We start from the raw sequence: 17,920 nt of genomic DNA on the forward strand, positions 1-17,920 counted from the left end.
TATACTTTGAATAATGAATCACTAGTGGTACTGGAATTTAGAGTTCTCTTTTTTTTATTTGAGAGACATAGATAGAGAAAGCTCCTATCCATGGGTTCACTTCCCAAATGCCCACGACAGCTTGAGATGAGCCTTGCTAAAGCCTCTAGGTCTCCCACAAGGCGGGCAGGAATCCAATTACTTGAGTTATCATTGCTGCCTCCCAGGGTCCACATTAGCTGGAAGAAAAAGTCAGAGCAGGAAATTAAACTCAGACACTCTGATATGATGCTCAATACCAGACTCTGGTGTCCTAACTTGCATCTTAAGCACCAGGCCAAATGCCTGCCCTGCCATTTTAGAAGAAAAAAAATTATTATGTCTCTCCCAATCTGAAAAGTTACTATGTCAATGTTAAATAAGTAGTAACCCAAATAGATGCTCATAAATTGCCAAGCTAGAGAGTTGCCAAAATGGTAGTAGAAAGAAAAAAAAAAACTTGAAAATGGTCCCAGAGCTCCTCAGGCTATTTGATTAGCTTCTAGTGGCAAAGATGGTAATATGATTCAATAAAAACCTGTGCAACAGGCCAACGACAAAAAGAAAAATTCTCTCAGTGCTGGCACTACGGTGAGCAGGTTACATTGCCACTTGTGAGTCTGTTGTCCCAAATTAGACAGTCAGTTTAAGTCCTAGCTACTCCACTTCCTATCCAGTTTCCTGCTATATGCACCTGGGAAGGTAGCAGACTAGTTCCTGCCACTTATGTCAGAGACCCAGATGGAGTTCTTGGTTCCTGGATTTTGCCTGGCCCAGAACTAGCTGTTGCAGCCATTTAGGAGAGTGAATCAGTGGGTGGAAGGTTTCTCTCTCACACTCACTCACTGTGTGTATGTGTGTGTGTGTGTGTGTGTGTATTGCTCTGTCTTTCAAATACATGAGTAAATCTTTTCTAAAAGACAAAAACTTTCTTGATCCTATTATCAGCTCTTCTCTGCCATTCTTCCTCTCATCATCTCATTTTCTCTGCCTACCACAAAACAGAGAATACTATATTCCCAATCCAGTTTTTGCTTTTATATATTTTAATCAAATCAGTTAATTTTATTCGCAATGAAAGCAAGGCAACTCACTGATTTTTTTGCTTAAAGTTTATTTTATCAGTAAATTTTACACTCAGCAATACTAACTACAATTTTTATTCCTTCTACAGTTATTTTGCTTGTTTTGTTTGAATAGTCTAATACTGCTACCAGACTTTTTTTTCAATCTTTACATTTTAAAAAATATCTATTATTTCTTTATTTATTTGAAAAGCAGAGAGAGAGAAAGAGAGAGATCTTTCTTGTGCTGGTTCAATCCCCAAATGACCACAAAGACTGGGACTATGCCGGGAACTCCATCCAGGTCTCCCACGTGTGTTGCAGGGCCGTCTTCTGCCACTTTCCCGGACACATTCGCAGGGAGCTAGATTTAACACGGAGCAGCTAGAACTTGAACCAGCACTCATATGGGATGTTGACCTCGCAGGCAGTAGCTTAACATACGGTGCCACAATACTGGCTCCAAAATCTTTACATATCAATATAAATGATAAATTAAATAACAGAAGTCTGATAGGAAAATGAAATTTCTTTCTTATTCTACCATGAAGAAAGCCAGATTCTTTGACAGATTATTTTTCCAGTGTTACCCCACAACTGAAACTTAAGTTCTCAAAATAGTTTTAATCTGTCTCTGTTTAAATACCTCCAGTCAAGGCAGCCCACTCTTTATTCAAACAGACCAGTGCATTTGACAATAGCCATCTATCAATGAGGCCCATTCTGATTTTTAACAGTCATTTCCAATCAGTGATAGAAAGGAAGAGAGTGAACAAGGTGGAATGAGTGTCCCAGTGTTCTTGTTCTGGGGCTGAGCTTATCAGCCTGGGGCACTCCTTCTCCTAGGGATAAGATGGTTCTGGATGAACTGGAAGGCACACACAGAAAAGCCTCCCAACAGTCACTGATTGCACTTGGGGATTTTGGAGAATTTTTTATACATAAGTGGATGTGGGGGCTGGTGCTGTGACATACCAGGTAAAGCTGCTGCCTGCAGTGCCGGCATCCCATATAGGCACCAGTTCGAGTCCCAGCTGCTCCACTTCCAATCTAGCACTCTGTTGTGGCCTAGGAAAGCAGTAGAAGCTGGCCCAAGTCCCTAGGCCCCTACAGCCATGTGGGAAGACCCAGAGGAAGCTTCTGGTTCCTGGCTTCAGATCCGCGTAGCTCTAGCCATTGCGGCCAATTGGGGAGTAAACCAGTGGATGGAAGATATCTCTCTCTCTCTCTCTGCCTCTCCTTCTCTCTCTGTGTAACTCTTTCAAATAAATAAATAAATATTTTTTTAAAAGTGAATGTGGATGTAAAAGTGTCATCAAAAAGTTCAGAGAAATGTGTATTATGAAAAAAACTGTATTTGGATTGCAAAAATTTTGCACCAAAATAAATTTATTTTTTAAATATATTTTTCATAATCTTTTGGCCGTACCTGTATATTGTGAAGCACAATATAAAACTTATGTGATCTATGAACACAAAATAGGAGACCCCAAAGAAATTACTATAGGAGAATGAGAACTGTAACTCTTAGACCTTTCTATATCTCCACTCATTCCATCTAATACTCATTAACAGCTTTAACAGATAATTTGAAAAACCTATTCTGAAACATTACTACTGCTCCAATTATTTTCAGCACACCTTGGTTCTAGCCATACCCTTATTCTTCCACTTAATATTCATTTTAAGTACATTATATAATGAATTAAATTTTAAAATAGTTTCTAGCATCTCTAGGGACAGTTGGAATAAATTGAAAAGAGGCATTTTCAGTGTGAAGCCTTAACCATAATTGCTTCCAAAATGTACATTTCAAATGATGACAGAATGAAAATGCTTGAGAAGAATTCTTTGCCTCTTTCAAAAGCTGCTAGAAGTTGTTGAATTGGGAATAAGTGAAACAGAAGAAAAGCAAACATGTTTTAAAAAGGAATAAGAGAATGTGGAACAGAGACATGGAAATAGAAAAGCTGGGAAAAGATGTTGGAAAACTAATCTTTGTGTTATGCAGTCTGTAAAAACTTTGGGTGAGGGGAAAATGCCTATCTAGAGATAAATGGCATAAAGTGAAATCAAAAAATGAAATTAGAAGATGGAATAAAGGAGAAAGGAGACAGAAAATAATGATGTTACATTTTTTAAAGAAATGGGAAATATTTAAGAATCCTGGAGGCTTGAAGAGTACAAAGTTATGTTCTTGTTGGTGTGTATTTTATGAAGCAGCTATGAGTCCTGTGAGATGCTTTAAAAGGGACTATGCAATAACCATATTCCTTGAAAAGAAATCATCAGCCAAATGTCCTCATTAGAAAAGTACATTAGAATAGTTACAATGTTGTATTATGTTTATACAAAGTGAATATTTTCCTGAAAAAAAAGCTATTGAACACATTTTCTCTATCAAAGAGCAATGTACCTATGTTCATTTTTGTAAAGAGGAATTCTCAAATCACCAAACAAAATTAATATTTCTACCAGATGCAAGAGAATGGAAAAATCAATTGAGGACAACGTTCCTGTTAAAACCAACTGGGTTCATTAATAAAGAGAAGCATAAATCATTCAACTCACTTAACATTCAACTCACCTTCAAAATTGTGAATAGATATTATGAAACTTCATTCAATAAATTCTGATTGTAGAATTCTTTTTTAAAAAGGCTCTGCACTAAGTCAATTTCAGAACAGAATAATGAGGGGGGGCGAATGCAAAGAGAAGATGTAAGGAGAAAAATTTTAAAAGTTGAAATAGGAGTAAGGAAAGGGGAAAGAGAACAGAACAGGAATAGAAATAAGAAGTAAGAGCACACCTAAGGGAGAAAAATATAAAAGTCAGGAAAAAATGGCATATTAAGATATTCAGTCAAGGTTTTTGAAAAATAAAAGGAAGAAGAAAAATTGGTTGAATTACATTTTTGAGTATCTTAAGCTGCTGCCTGCAGTACCAGCTTCCTATATGGCTGTTCCACCTCAGATCCAGCTCCCTGCTAAATGTGCCTGGGAAAGCAGCAGAAGATGGCTTGGCTCCTACACTCATATGGGAGATCCAGATGAAACTCCTGGGTCCTGGCTGTTGGGACCATTTAAGGAATGAACCAGTGGATGGAAGATATCTATCTATCTATCTATCTATCTATCTATCTATCATTCTGCCTTTCAAATAAAGTAAACCTTCTTAAGCAAAAAATAAATGTTTTTGAAAGTCAGAGTGGCAGAGAAAGAGGCAGAGACAGGAGAGGGAAGGAGGGTGGGAGGAAGGGACAGGGGAAGAGAGAGAGAGAGAGAGAGATTCCATTTGCTGGTTCACTCCTCAGATGCTCACAGCAGCAAAACCTGGACCAGGCCAAAATCAGGAGCCAGGAACTCATTCTTGGTTCTTCATAATGATGGCAGAGACTCTAGTACTTGAACCATCATCTGCTGCCTCCCAGGCACATTAGCAGGAAGCTGGAAAGTATGCAGAGCATCCAAGATTAGAATCAGGCACTTTGATATGGGATATAGGTGTCCCAGCTATTTAACCTGCTGTGTCACAGTGGCCATTCCACAAGCTTTTTTTTTATTACAAAAGGGCCTAACTGAAGACCGAACAGAAATGGAATAGTTTCTCCATTTCTTGTTCACGTGGGTTGTATGTTTAAGAATTAATTTAATCATTACCTCTCATGATACTTATTAATTATGTGAACAATTTTTCAAAGCCTTTCATCGTTATTCAAAGGCTCAGTTCAGAATTGAGAGAATCAGGATACATGACACAGGGATTTCAGTATCAAAGAGTTGTGCTTTAGAGTATGGTAAAAAGGCAAGCTACAGGCTAAGAAAATTCACACAATGCATCTAACATATACTCTTATATTCATAACTCTTGCAACTCAATAAAACAGCAACTCAGATAAAACTTGCCAAAACACTTGAACAAACACTTCACAAAAGAAATATAACACTCATCATAAGCACATGAAGACTTCACAATATCATTAGTCAACAAAGGAATACAAATTAAAACCAAAGTGAGGTATCAATTACGTATATATCCAAAAAACAGCAAAAACTGAAAACACTGACAATGTCAACTACTATGGAAAACAGTTTGGTAGTTTCCTGTAATACTAAACATATACTTACCATAAGACTCATCAACTCCATTCCTAGGTGACTACCCAATAGGAATGAAAACCTGTAACCACACAAACACTTAAACAATGATGATAGAAGTAGCTTTGTTCATCATAGCCACAAACAGAAAACAACCCAAAGTCTATCAACATGTATATGGCTATGCATTCTGTGGTATATATACATGCAACAACACAGATAGATATCACAGTATGCTTAGCAAAAGAATCTGAATACAATAGAAAGCACACTGTATGATACAATTTTTATGAAGTTCTAGAAAAGGCTAAACTAAGGTATAGTTGACAGAAAACAGATTAGTGCCTGAGGCTTTGGTGTTTCGAAAGGTAGATTAAGTATATTAAGATTTTCCTAATTTTCATCAGTATTTGAATTATTGCATTTAGCAAATATGAATAATTAAAGAATGAGTAAACAGATATAAAACATTGTGATTTATTTTTTAAGATTTATTTATTTATTCAAAAGTCAGAGCTACAGAGAGAGAGAGAAAGGCATGCACACACACACACACACACACACAAAGAGAGAGACAGAGAGACAGATCTTCTATTCATTTCAGTTCTGAAATGGCCACAATAGTCAGGGCTGGGCCAGGCCGAAGCCAAGAGCCAGGAACTCCATTTGGGTCTCCCATGTGTGTGGCATGGATTAAATACTTGGGCCATCATTCATTGCTTTCTTGATATGTTAGTGGGAAACTGAATTGGAAGTGAAATAGCATCTCAAAAAATTCCAAGTTGATGATAGAGGGAAAGAATATCAATCAGAGAGTAAGTTGTCACAGAAAATGAAACTAAAACCACCTCCTAGGTCATTTTCAAGACAAGCAGGGAAAGAAGAGAACACACACATAACAGGGAGGGCTTGAGCACGCAGCTGCAAGGAATTTTGAAACTGGACTAAGAATGTCTGCAGAAAGAATGGAGAGCACAGTGAGATGTGGCCATCTAATATGATGGATCTGGGACAAACTCCCAACGCAAAGAACAGACAGACTGAGTCACATCCAAGGAACTGCCAGAGGAGAACAGACAGTGCTTTCAAATTGTATACCCCATGTCCTTGAGCTTATTTTTATTTAAAATTTATTTATTTATTTACTTATTTATTAGAAAGGAAAAGCAACAGAGAAGGAGGGAGGGTCAGGGAGATCTTTCATCCACTGGTTCATTACCCAAATGACTGCAAAAGCCCAATCTGAGCCAGGGCAAAGCCAGAAGCCAGGAACTCCATCCGGGTCTCTCACAGGAAAGGGCCCAACCACTTGGGTCATCTTCTGTTGACTTCCTGGGTGCATCAGCAGAAAGCTGGGTCAGAAGCAGAGAAGTCAGGACCCTTAACATCACTGTGATATGGAACGACAGCATTGCAAACAAACAGCAACTTAACACACTGCACCATAATACCCACCTCAAAGCCCTTGAGTTTAGACTCAGCCTCTGGGGAAAAGCACAAAGTAGAAAAAAATCCCATATTACTTATTTGAAACCCTGGATTTGTCTAGAAGTTTTGACTGAGTTTGTCTACAAGTTTCTAGATTAAGTTTCTGCTACCCAATCTTATCCAATGATAAGATTAACATTATGAGCTATAGAAAAATAATAAAAAATTAAAATTTTTAATTCCTCTACCAATTGCCCTAAGATTTTTGAGAGCTTGCTTAGTGTGATAACATAGCAGTTATGGCTGCCTGAAATGCTGTTCCTACCACCCCACACACAACTGCCTCTCCCTCATCTAAGTCAAAGTTAGAATATGGTTTCTCACAGAGGATTTTCCTGTTCTCTACCTTGGTGTTGTTGTAATGAAATACCTAAAACAGGCTACTTAAAAGGAAAAGAAGCTTATTTAGCTTGCAGTTCTGAAGGCTGAAAGTTCATGATCAGTTGGCCTCATTGGTTTAGCCTCCTATGATAGTCTAATAGCATATGGTGTGGTCCTGGGAACAGAGATGAGAGAGAGAGACCACTTTTCCCTACAGGAAGCCAGAGGAAGATTAGGTCCCAAAATAAGGAACACCACAGTGACATAAAGGCCTCCTGCTAGGCCTCACCAATAAAAGTCCACACCAATTCCTAGCACCACCACTTGGAGACCAAGTTTCCAACACACAAACCCTTGGAGAACAAACCCAAACCATATACAAGCAGTAACACCTTCCCTAATTCCCCTCCCCATCCCCCCACACCATTCATTGTCTATCAGGGTCATAGATATATTTCTTTTATGTTAATTTCAATTTGCATTTGCAGAGTTATTTTTTTATTTCCTATTTTTTAAAGATTTATTTTATTTATTTGAAAGGCAAAGTTAGAGAGAGGGAGAGACAGAGAGAGAGAGGGAGAGAGAGGAGAGAGAGAGAGAGAGAGATTTCTTCCATCCATTGGCTCACACCCCAAATAGCCTCAATAGCTGGAGCTGGGCCAGGCAGAAGCTAAGAGCCAGCAGCTTCATCTGGGTCTACCCTATGTGGGCTTAGGGGCCATCCTCTGCTGCTTTCCCATGAACCCCAGCAGGGAGATGGATCAGAAATGGAACAGCTGGGACTCAAACCAGCACCCACGCAGGATGCTGGCATCACAGGCAGAAGCTTAACTCACCATGCCACAACCCTGACCCCTTGATTTTCTATTTAATGCCTGTCTTATAATATAACATTTTTATCTTCATAAGGGCAGAAACCATGCCTGACTGAGTATCACAATATTCAGTGCCCATGACAGGCTAAATGATATAGCAAGCATTCAACAACACATGCTGAATGACTGACTATGACAAGCTCTATGGTAAATTCTTTGCCTAAATTTGTGCTATTTAATTTTCACAATTATATGATGTAGATATTGTTATTATTCTCATGCTACAGACAAGGAAATTGAGGCATAGAGCGATTAAGTAGCTTTGTAAAGATCATTTGGCTATAAGAGGTAGAGGCAGGATGTAAAACCAAGTCAGAAAGTAGAGGAGGAGAAAAAAGTATGACTTGGGGCAAAGCATACTCTTTATTATCTTGCATAACATTTTCTCCCCTACAAATGCAGAATGTGATGGCCGGACTTGATTTGGTACTAGGAGAAAACTGACCAACAAATTCACCCTCAATGGATACCAAGATGTGAAAAAAAATAGCTTCTATTTCATTTCTGGAGAGAAAATACATGAGAGAATTTTTTGACCCAGGGATGTAGAGGAGCTTATTGATGATAGAGTGGAGGTTTTGGATATCACTTGGTTCCACCTGCCAAGAAATCCCGTGGAATGAGGATAAGATTAGGCTAATTTTGCTTTGGGAGTATGTCAGCATAGCCTAAAAATGCAAGCCATTAAATATTCATTTGTTTTTATCACCATAATGCAACAGCCACACTTGTCCCAGTCACAAACCTAACACCTTCCAACTCCTGAGCCTCGTGCATGAGGTGACAAGAGGGATGAGGTAAGGGAATTGTAGACTCATATTTTTCAAAACTGAGTTCATCATCTTTCCTCCATTTTTCATATTCTCCTGTATATGCACTTTTAGTGGCAGCAACTTTTATTTAAGCTAAAAGGTCTACAAAATGCCCTTAACTTTGCTGACTTTACTTTCAAAATACTTCTTACATTTATCAGCTGTCTCAATTGCTCTCATTCCCACTTTAGTCAAATCCTCATAATCTCTTGCCTGGACTGTTTCATTAGCATCAAAACTGGTCTCATGTTTTCATTTTCTTCTGCTTATTCTTTATATATGTTTATTTCTCAACTACCAAGTTTTAGGTACTTTATATAGGACCATCACAGAAAGTCAAATTGACAAAAAGAAATCTGAGAGAAGACCTCATGAAAATAAAGTTCTGGAGTTCAAAGAAGAAATGAACTTGGGAATCACCAATAGAAAAGCCATGAAACAGAATGAGAGCAAATGAGATGAGAGTAGGATAAATGAGTTCTATGTGCTGAGCCCTGAAACATTCAATATAGAAATTCAGCAAGATGAGTAGTAACCATCAAAGAAGATGAAGAAACAGCCAATGAAGTCCTTAAACACTGCTGGCCTCCCTCTCTGTGCCTCTTCCTGATTTCTCCCCAAGGATGAGCAATGTGTTTGATGGGTATATGTAAAAAAGAACCTGATAATTGGTGACTTCACTCCTTCTCTCTTTGCCTTTAGGGAGCTGGCTGCCTGCAGAAAGCCTGTGTCTCACTTTTCTTTCCTGTGGAACAACTTCCCAGGAACAAGTGGAGAAGCCTGCAATATTCTCTGATGCCTATGACTGGTGGGTAAGTCTGCCTCCTGGAATTATTAGAAACCCTAAGTCACATTCACCATCATCAGAGTTACCATAAGAAACATGCCATTTTAATCCATGTATCGCTGACTCTGCCTTAGCTCCTAATTTCACTAAGTCCTATTAGCAACTATTCCCAGACTATTCTGGGTCTCTGCCTCACAAATTTTTAAAGTTTTTTTTTTTTTTTTAATAAAAAGAAGTCTTTAAAGAGTACCTTCGGCCGGCGCCGCGGCTCACTAGGCTAATCCTCCGCCTGGCGGCACCGGCACACCGGGTTCTAGTCCCGGTCGGGGCACCAGATTCTGTCCCAGTTGCCCCTCTTCCAGGCCAGCTCTCTGCTGTGGCCAGGGAGTGCAGTGGAGGATGGCCCATGTGCTTGGGCCCTGCACCCCATGGGAGACCAGGATAAGTACCTGGCTCCTGCCATTGGATCAGCGCGGTGCGCCGGCCGCAGCTCACCAGCCGCGGCGGCCATTGGAGGGTGAACCAACGGCAAAGGAAGACCTTTCTCTCTGTCTCTCTCTCTCACTGTCCACTCTGCCTGTCAAAAAATAAATAAATAAATAAAAAGAGTACCCTCTTTGAGGCACACACTTGGTACAGTGGTTAAGATGTTACGTGGGACAGCTGCATCCCAAATTGACATGCCTAAATTCAAATCTGGTTCCCCTCCCAACCCTAGCTTCCCAAGGTACACCCTGGGAGGCAACAAGGTGGGGGCTCAAGTACTTGACTCCCTGCCACCCACATGGAGATCCTGTTGGAGTTTCTTTCTCCTAGCTTCAACTTGGCCCAGTCCTGATTATTGCAGGCATTTAGAGAGTGAATCAGAGAATGGAAGGTCCTTTCTCTCCCTCTCCCCCTCCCCCTCCTGGAGCTGAACAGTCAAAAGGCAGAGGAAGGGGAGTTTTTCCTATCTATCTATCTATCTATCTATCTATCATCTTTTTTAAATTTATTTATCTGAAAGGCAGACTTACAGAGAGGCAGGAGAAAGAGAAAGAAAGAGAGAGAGATCTTCCATTTGTTGATTCACTCCTGAAATGGCCACAATGGCCAGAGCTGGGCTGATCTGAAGCCAGGAGCCAGGATCTTCTTCCAGGTCTCCCACGTGGGTGCAGTGGCCCAAGCATTTGGGCCATCCTCCACTGTTTTCCCAGGCCACAGCAGAGAGCTGGATCAGAAGTGGAGCAGCTGGACTAGAACCGGTGCCTACATGGGATCCCATCACTGCAGGCAATGGCTTCATGCGCTACACAAAAGCACCAGTCCCTATTTATGTCTGTCTGTCTGTCTGTCTATCTATCTTTTTTCTATCTCTCCCTCTCCGTCTCTCTCCCTCTGAAACTTGGACAGTCTTCTGCTACCCTTGCACATTAGAATGTCAGGATTTCCAGCCTTTGTACTTCAGAATTTACACCAGTGGCCCCCAACTTCCCAGGCCTCCTGCGGAGGACAGAGAATTACACAATTGTCATCCCTGGTTCTGAGGTCTTCTCACTTGGGCTTTCCAGGATCTTCAGCTTGCAGACAGCTTGTCATGGAACATTGCACCCTCCACAGCTGCATGAGCCAATTCCCCCAACAAATTCTTTCATGTGTGCATGTGGGAATGTATGTATCTACTTATATCTATAGCAACTCATACATCTATATCTATCTATCGGTTCTGTGACTCTGGAGAACCTTGAGTAATGCAAGGCAGAAGCTCTAATAATGGTGGATTAGGCCAAAGTATTAGCAATTAAAGTGGTGAAAACTGGTTATATACACATATACGTATATGTGTGTGTGTGTGTGTGTGTGCACATAGAGGGAAGACAGAGCCAAAGAATTTGTTTATGGATTATACACGGGATTTTTTAGTCAGGGCAACTGGAAAGATAGAAAGACTTCATAAATGAGGATCAGAAACTGATAAATTTGAGCCACATGTTAGACATTCAAGAGGAACTCTCGATACTCAGGACAAGGACTGATCAAGTCATTGTTTCTCATAGTGTCAATTTCACTTCTACAGCTTCCTTTTAGGTGCTCAGTTGTCACAGATCAGGGAGAACATATGATATTTGTCCCTTTGGGATTGGCTTATTTCATTCAGCATGAACAGCTTACTATTTTATTCTTTTTAGTAAGTTCTTTTTCTACTTAATACCATTGGTTAAACACTTTAATACACAATTATTCTTAGGTGTTTAAAGTTAACTGAAAATTGATCCCTGTTAAAGATAAGAATGGGAATAAGAGAGAGAGGTGATGTTCAGTTCGGCACACACTGACTTAGACCTACCCCTAATGGTAAAGCTAGAAACGTGCCATGGGACTCCAAATCCCATTAAGTTGGCATGTACCAATGCCATCTTACTAGTTAAAGTGATCAGTTTAAGTTCATAATTGATCATATAGAATTGAGTGACAAAGGGATCACATAAACAAGACTAGTGTCTGCTAATACTAACTGATAGAATTAAAAAGGAGAGAACGACCCAACAAGGGAAACAGGATACACAGCAGACTCATATAATGGCAGATGTCCTAAACAGCACTCTGGCCTCAGAATCACCCATTAAGGCATTCAGATCTGACTAGTGAGCCCATGAGAGTTTCTCAGGCATGGAAAGCCAAGACACTGTGGCAAAAAATGACCTAAATGAAAGATCTCTGTGAGTGAGATCCCAGTAGAAAGATGGGCCATCAAAGAAGGAGGTACCTTTCCTGAAGGGAAGAGAGAACTTCCACTTTGATTATGGCCTTGTTTAAATAAGGTCAGAGTTTATGAACTCAAGAGTCTTGCATAGCCTTGGCAGCTCATGACAAGAGCCTAGGGTGATTACTGATGTCATAAATAAGAGTGTCAATTATTAAATCAACAACAGGAGTCACTGTGCACTTACTCCCCATGTAGGATCTCTGTCCTTAATGTGTTGTACTATGCAAATTAATGGTAAAACTAGTCTTCAAACAGTACTTTATACTTTGTGTGTCTGTGTGGGTGCAATCTGTTGAAATCTTTACTAGTATATACTAAGTTGATCTTCTGTATATAAAGATAATTAAAAATGAATCTTAATGAAGAATGGGATGGGAGAGGGAGTAGGAGATGGGATGGTTTGTGGGTGGGAGGGTGGTTATGGGGGGAAAAACTATTGTAATCCAAAAGTTGTACTTTTGAAATTTATATTTATTAAATAAAATTTTCTCAAAAAAAAGGAGGAACTCTCAAATGCCTAGTTGTATATACAAGTCTATAGCTCATGGAGAAGATTTTTGCCCTATGTATGGTACATACATAGAGAAGTCATCTGAGAAATGAGTTCTGGACACTCAAGACTGAGAAGTCAGGGAGGTAAAGAAAAACCAGCAAATGAGACTAAGAAGAGCATTCATAGAAATGGAAATAAAACCAGGAGACTGTAGTGCCTGAAGACCCCAAGAGAGCTTCAAAATAGAAAGAGTGATAACCTATATCAAATGCTACTAACAGGTCAAATAAGATGAGGATTGGAATAAAGAAAGTTAGGTTATAGTGACCTTAATACATTCATATAAGTAATTTGATGATTATGAAAATCTGACTTAAGTGGCACAGAAGAGAATTTGGAGGAGATAAAATAGAGACAGAGAAACTGTAGTGAGGAGTTTCATTGTTAAGGGAAAGAAAGAAATGTGGAAGTAGCTAGAGAGAAAAATGAGGTCAAAAAGAGATTTTGGAGGAGGAAAGGAATAATAAAGTAAGGAAGGAGAGAATTTTCTGGATATTTCCCTCACCATTGAGTTGTATCATCCTAAAAGACAATGGGATTATAAGTTAAGAGGTTAGCCTTTGCTATGGGTAAGATTAATTCATCTATAATTATAGGAGAAAAGGCAAAAATGAATGGATCCAGTTACTGCTGGACACACAGAGGTGGTGGTGGAAGTTTGTGGAAATTCTATTTTAATTGTTCTGAGTCTCAGTGCAATATGGTGCAAATTCATCAGCTTAGAGTAAGGAGAGGGGAGGAGATATTGAGGAATAGTCAGTATGAAGCAATCATTTGAACATTTAGAAGAGTTTAATAATGAGTACTTGTGAAAACCAGTATGATTTCCAGCCAGCATTATGAACACATTTGAGTATAGTGATCATATAAACTGAGCTTATCCAGAATGGTGTTGTGTTCTCCTGCATGAAGGTAGGTAAGGAGAAAATGGAATATAGAATTTAAGTAGGGTGGTGGTTTTTCCAAGAAAATAGAAGGAAGCAAGAGAAGGTCAGGGGAGTCAATGATGCATGCAAAGGAGTGAGTATAATGGTGATATGGAAGGAAAAAGAACTGACTGAAGAGGGTGATAATATCACAAGAGGAGAATCAGTAAAATGGTAGAATATCAATGGATTATAGGTGCTGGTGAACAAAGCATCATTGGAGTGGGGATATTAGAAGGAATGAGCTGGAAACATAAAAACTGATAATAAGACAGAGGTTAGAATTGAAAGAGGAAGGTTACAATTATTGTTAGTGATAAACTAAACATGTTCAAGACAAGACTATAATTCTCTTTCCATGATCTCTCTATCTCAGTATTGAAATCATAGAACTTTTTTTACCACATATAATACATCATTATGTATTGTCCACTTAAAAAGATGGACAAGATGCAGTGAACTTTATAGAACTTCTGAAGTCATCTGTTTCTCTCTTTTTACTTACTACTTTGCTGATGAAAGCTACCATCATATCCCTTTTGGACAACTGCAATATCCTTTTACTGGTCTCTCCATACAGGCTATTTTGCCAACCAGTCTTCACTATAGCCAGGGTTATATTTTCAAAGACAATAATTAAGCATGCCTCCCATAAATTAAAATTTCAAAAGTTTCCATTGTTCTTAGAACAAAGACCAGATTTGGAATGTGGCCTACAGAGCACAGATACTATCTAGTCCCTTCCTGTTTCTCCAGCCTTATCTTACACTACTTCCCCTTCATTCTCTGTGCTTCAAACACACCGGTATTTCTTAGATCTTCAAGTATGCCATACTTCCTCCTCCAACAGAGACTGTTTATTATCTTTGCCCAAATCACCCATTTCTTTCCTTCCACGTGGTTATTACCTTCACATCATTCAGATCTCAAATTAGATGTCCTTTTCTGAAGGACCACTTAACTGTACAGTCCAGGTTGCTTCTATGGTTTCAATATTATTTGTCTTCCCCAACTCAGCAGGAGTTTAATTGCCAAAGTCTACATTAATATCATTAGGAGGTGGGAATGTAATCTGACTACCACATTTAGAGGCAGGACCTTTGGAAACTGATCAGATGAGATTAGCTCATTAAGGAGGAGCCTCCACAATTGAACCCTGATGGTTTTATAAAAAGAAAAGAGATCAGACAGGCATAGACAGATGTGTACACTCCCTATCTCTTCCTGTCTGATGTCATGTGCCACCTCGAAATTTTGCCAACAAGAAGGTCATCTGTCATGGTGAGACCTAGCCAATGGGAGACTTTTCAAAAGCCTACATCCTGTTGTTTGTACTTTCAGCCTCAAAAAACATGAACCAACTAAACCTTTTTTCTTTATAAAGTTATCTGCCTCATGTATTTTCTTATAATTCAAATATTCCTAACACTCTTGGGATCTCTTGTCATATCTATTCTCTCAGCTTTAATTTTCTTCTAGTATGCACTACCTGGATCATGAGCTCCACAATAGCAACAACTGTGTCTTTATTCATTATCATGTCACTGGTGCCTAGGACAATCATGGCACATAGTCAGCAAGTCATACATTTGTATTAAAGTGACATCATTTGCATATACATGTCTAATGCTTTCTTTCTGAAGAAGTATCTTTGCTATACTGAAGCATCTTTGCTATATCTTAAGTCTGTCATCCTCATTCATTTTTTCTAAATATTTATTTATTTACTTCAGAGGCAGTTACAGAAAGAGAGGCAGATACAGGGAGAGAGATCTTCCATCCACTCCCCAGATGACCACAATGACCAGGGCTGAGCCAGGCCAGAGCCAGGAGCCTCATACCAGACTCTCATGTGATTGGCAGATGCCCAAACACTTGGTCTATCTTCCACTGCTTTTCCCAGGCCATTAGCAAGGAGCTGGTTTGGAAGTAGAACAGCCAGGACACAAACTGGCACTCATTATATGATTCCAGTGTCACAGGCAAACATTTTACCTCCTACATCACAACGCCAGTCCCATCCTCATTAATCTCATCTCATGTGTTCTAAAGCTCAATTTACTCAGTAACTATTGTAGATATCAGGCATAGGGGATTCAAAAATTAGGAAGGATAATCCTCATCCTTAATTTGTATATCATCCAATATGGCAAACAAAAATACACCAAAATTTAAACACATTCATCCAATGTTTATTGAATGCTTATTTAAAGTGCCAAGATTTGTAGGTCTTAGAAATATGGCAATGAACGATCTCTTGTGGAGCTTATACTCTGGCAGAAATAAGCTATACTCATTCAGTATTCTGGAGTTATCTTAGCCTCGTTTTCATTTCTGTAACTTTTTAACATATTTACTTATTTGAGAAGCAGAGTTACAGAGAGAGGGACAGAGAGAGAGGTCTTCCATCCACTGGTTCACACCCCAAATGGTAGCAATGGCCAGAACTGGGCCAATCCAAAGCCAGGGGCCAGGAGTTTTTTTCAGGTCTCCCACATATGTGCAGGGGTTCAAGCATTTGGGCCATATTCCCCTGCTTTCCCAGGCCACCAGCAGAGAGCTGGATCAGAAGTAGAGCAACCAGGACATGAACTAGAGCCTATACAGGATGCTGGCACCACAGGCAGAGGATTAACCCACTTTGCCACAGTGTGAATCCTTCATTTCTATAACTTAGTATCACAGACTCAATAATCTATAAAGAACAAAGGTTTCTTCAGCCTATGGGTTCTAAGACTTGGAACTTCAAGATCAGAGGGCCATATCTGGTGACATCCTTCTTGCTGATGGTGATTCGGAATACCCTAGATCAGGTCTCTCATTCTCTTCCTACAAAGCCACCATATGATTGGATTAAGCCCCCACCCTTATGACTTTATTTAACCCAATTACCTCTCAAAGTCTCCATCTCCAAATATTATCTATCCTTTTCAACATGAGCTTTGGTGGGGCTATTCAAACCACAGAAGGAGATATAAAGTGCCACTGAGAAAGAAGCAATTAATTCCTCTTCTAAAGAGTAGAAAAGACATTATAGAAGCAACAAGCATTTGCTCATCAGGCAGAATTCTGGGGCCATGATTTGAAGATTTCTGATGCCTTCCATGAGGTTAGCAAGCACATTTAAGCATTAAGGAGACATCATTTGAAGGCATTATGGAAATGCAATATTGGTAACATGAAAGACAGGTTATAATGATCACAATCAAGAATGCCACTTTTGCAAGTGATTATAACATTTGAGGAAAAAATTATCAAGGCTCAGAATAAAAGAGTGGCAGGAGGAGTAGAAAGTAAAGGATATATTTACAGACAGAATTAACTTATGTATGTATAAAAATTGATGTATAAAAATTAAAGAAAACTCAAACATGAGATGGGTTTTAGTTTGAAAGGGAAGATGAGTTATGGAAGATATGCTATATTCCCATGAAAGCCACCCCTCCTTACTTGTGTACTAGGTTACATAGCCCACATAGACGATACGTACCCTTGCAGTTGAGTGTGGCAATGTGACTGAGTGATGGACAAAGGAATGTGAGTGGAAATGGTGAGTGCCACTTCCAGGCTTCATCAACAAAAATCCTCGCTAGTCTATCCTGCATGCTCTCACCCAGTATACGAGATGACAAGACAGCCTTCTGTCAGCCTGCTCACTGAAAGTAAAGCCCATATGCCTTTCTCACTGATTGGAATTTACCTTAGTTAAAGAAATGAATATCTATTATGTTAAGCCACTAAGATTCTGGGATTTACTCAGCACTTGGGTTAACTCAACTATTATGAGAGCTGTGGAAATATGTTCCCCAGCTGTTTTATTCCAGGCTCTTGCCCATTATTCATGACATAAGAATTCAAAGCAGGAACAACATTGAGAGCAGGATTTATGTAAAGGAGTGAGTATACATTCAGACATGAGTGCAAGCAACCATATAAAGAGAGACTGCTCATGAGAAAACGAGAGAGAGAAAGAGAGAGAGAAGGAGGAGGGAGAGGAGAGGAGAGGAGAGGAGAGGAGAGGAGAGGAGAGGAGAGGAGAGGAGAGGAAGGGGAGAGGGATGGGGAGAGGGATGGGGAGAGGGATGGGGAGAGGGAGGGGAGAGGGATGGGGAGAGGGAGGGGAGAGGGATGGGGAGAGGGAGGGGAGAGGGATGGGGAGAGAGAGAGAGAGAGAGAGAGAGAGCAAGCACTGTCCATGAGAGGACAGAGCAAGATAAGGGCTATGCTCTTATC

The 17,920-nt window shown here is 39.7% G+C and overlaps 1 protein-coding gene and 1 long non-coding RNA gene across 2 annotated transcripts in view; both read right to left on the reverse strand.

The window, feature by feature from the left end:
• Positions 1 to 17,920, reverse strand: part of AKAIN1 (A-kinase anchor inhibitor 1) — a gene marked incomplete at its 5' end in the record, with an annotated part of 89,562 nt that overhangs the window by 57,281 nt on the left and 14,361 nt on the right. The gene's annotated exons all lie outside the window — the stretch shown is intronic.
• On the reverse strand, positions 37 to 17,708 carry LOC138843955 (uncharacterized). The gene is made up of 3 exons (XR_011379200.1): positions 6,399 to 17,708; positions 5,210 to 5,261; positions 37 to 218 (listed from the first exon to the last, which is right to left on the reverse strand). It is a non-coding gene; the product is annotated as an uncharacterized lncRNA (long non-coding RNA).

The sequence above is a fragment of the Oryctolagus cuniculus genome, chromosome 10 (assembly GCF_964237555.1).
Source record: "Oryctolagus cuniculus chromosome 10, mOryCun1.1, whole genome shotgun sequence".
NCBI classification, from domain to species: Eukaryota; Metazoa; Chordata; class Mammalia; order Lagomorpha; family Leporidae; genus Oryctolagus; species Oryctolagus cuniculus.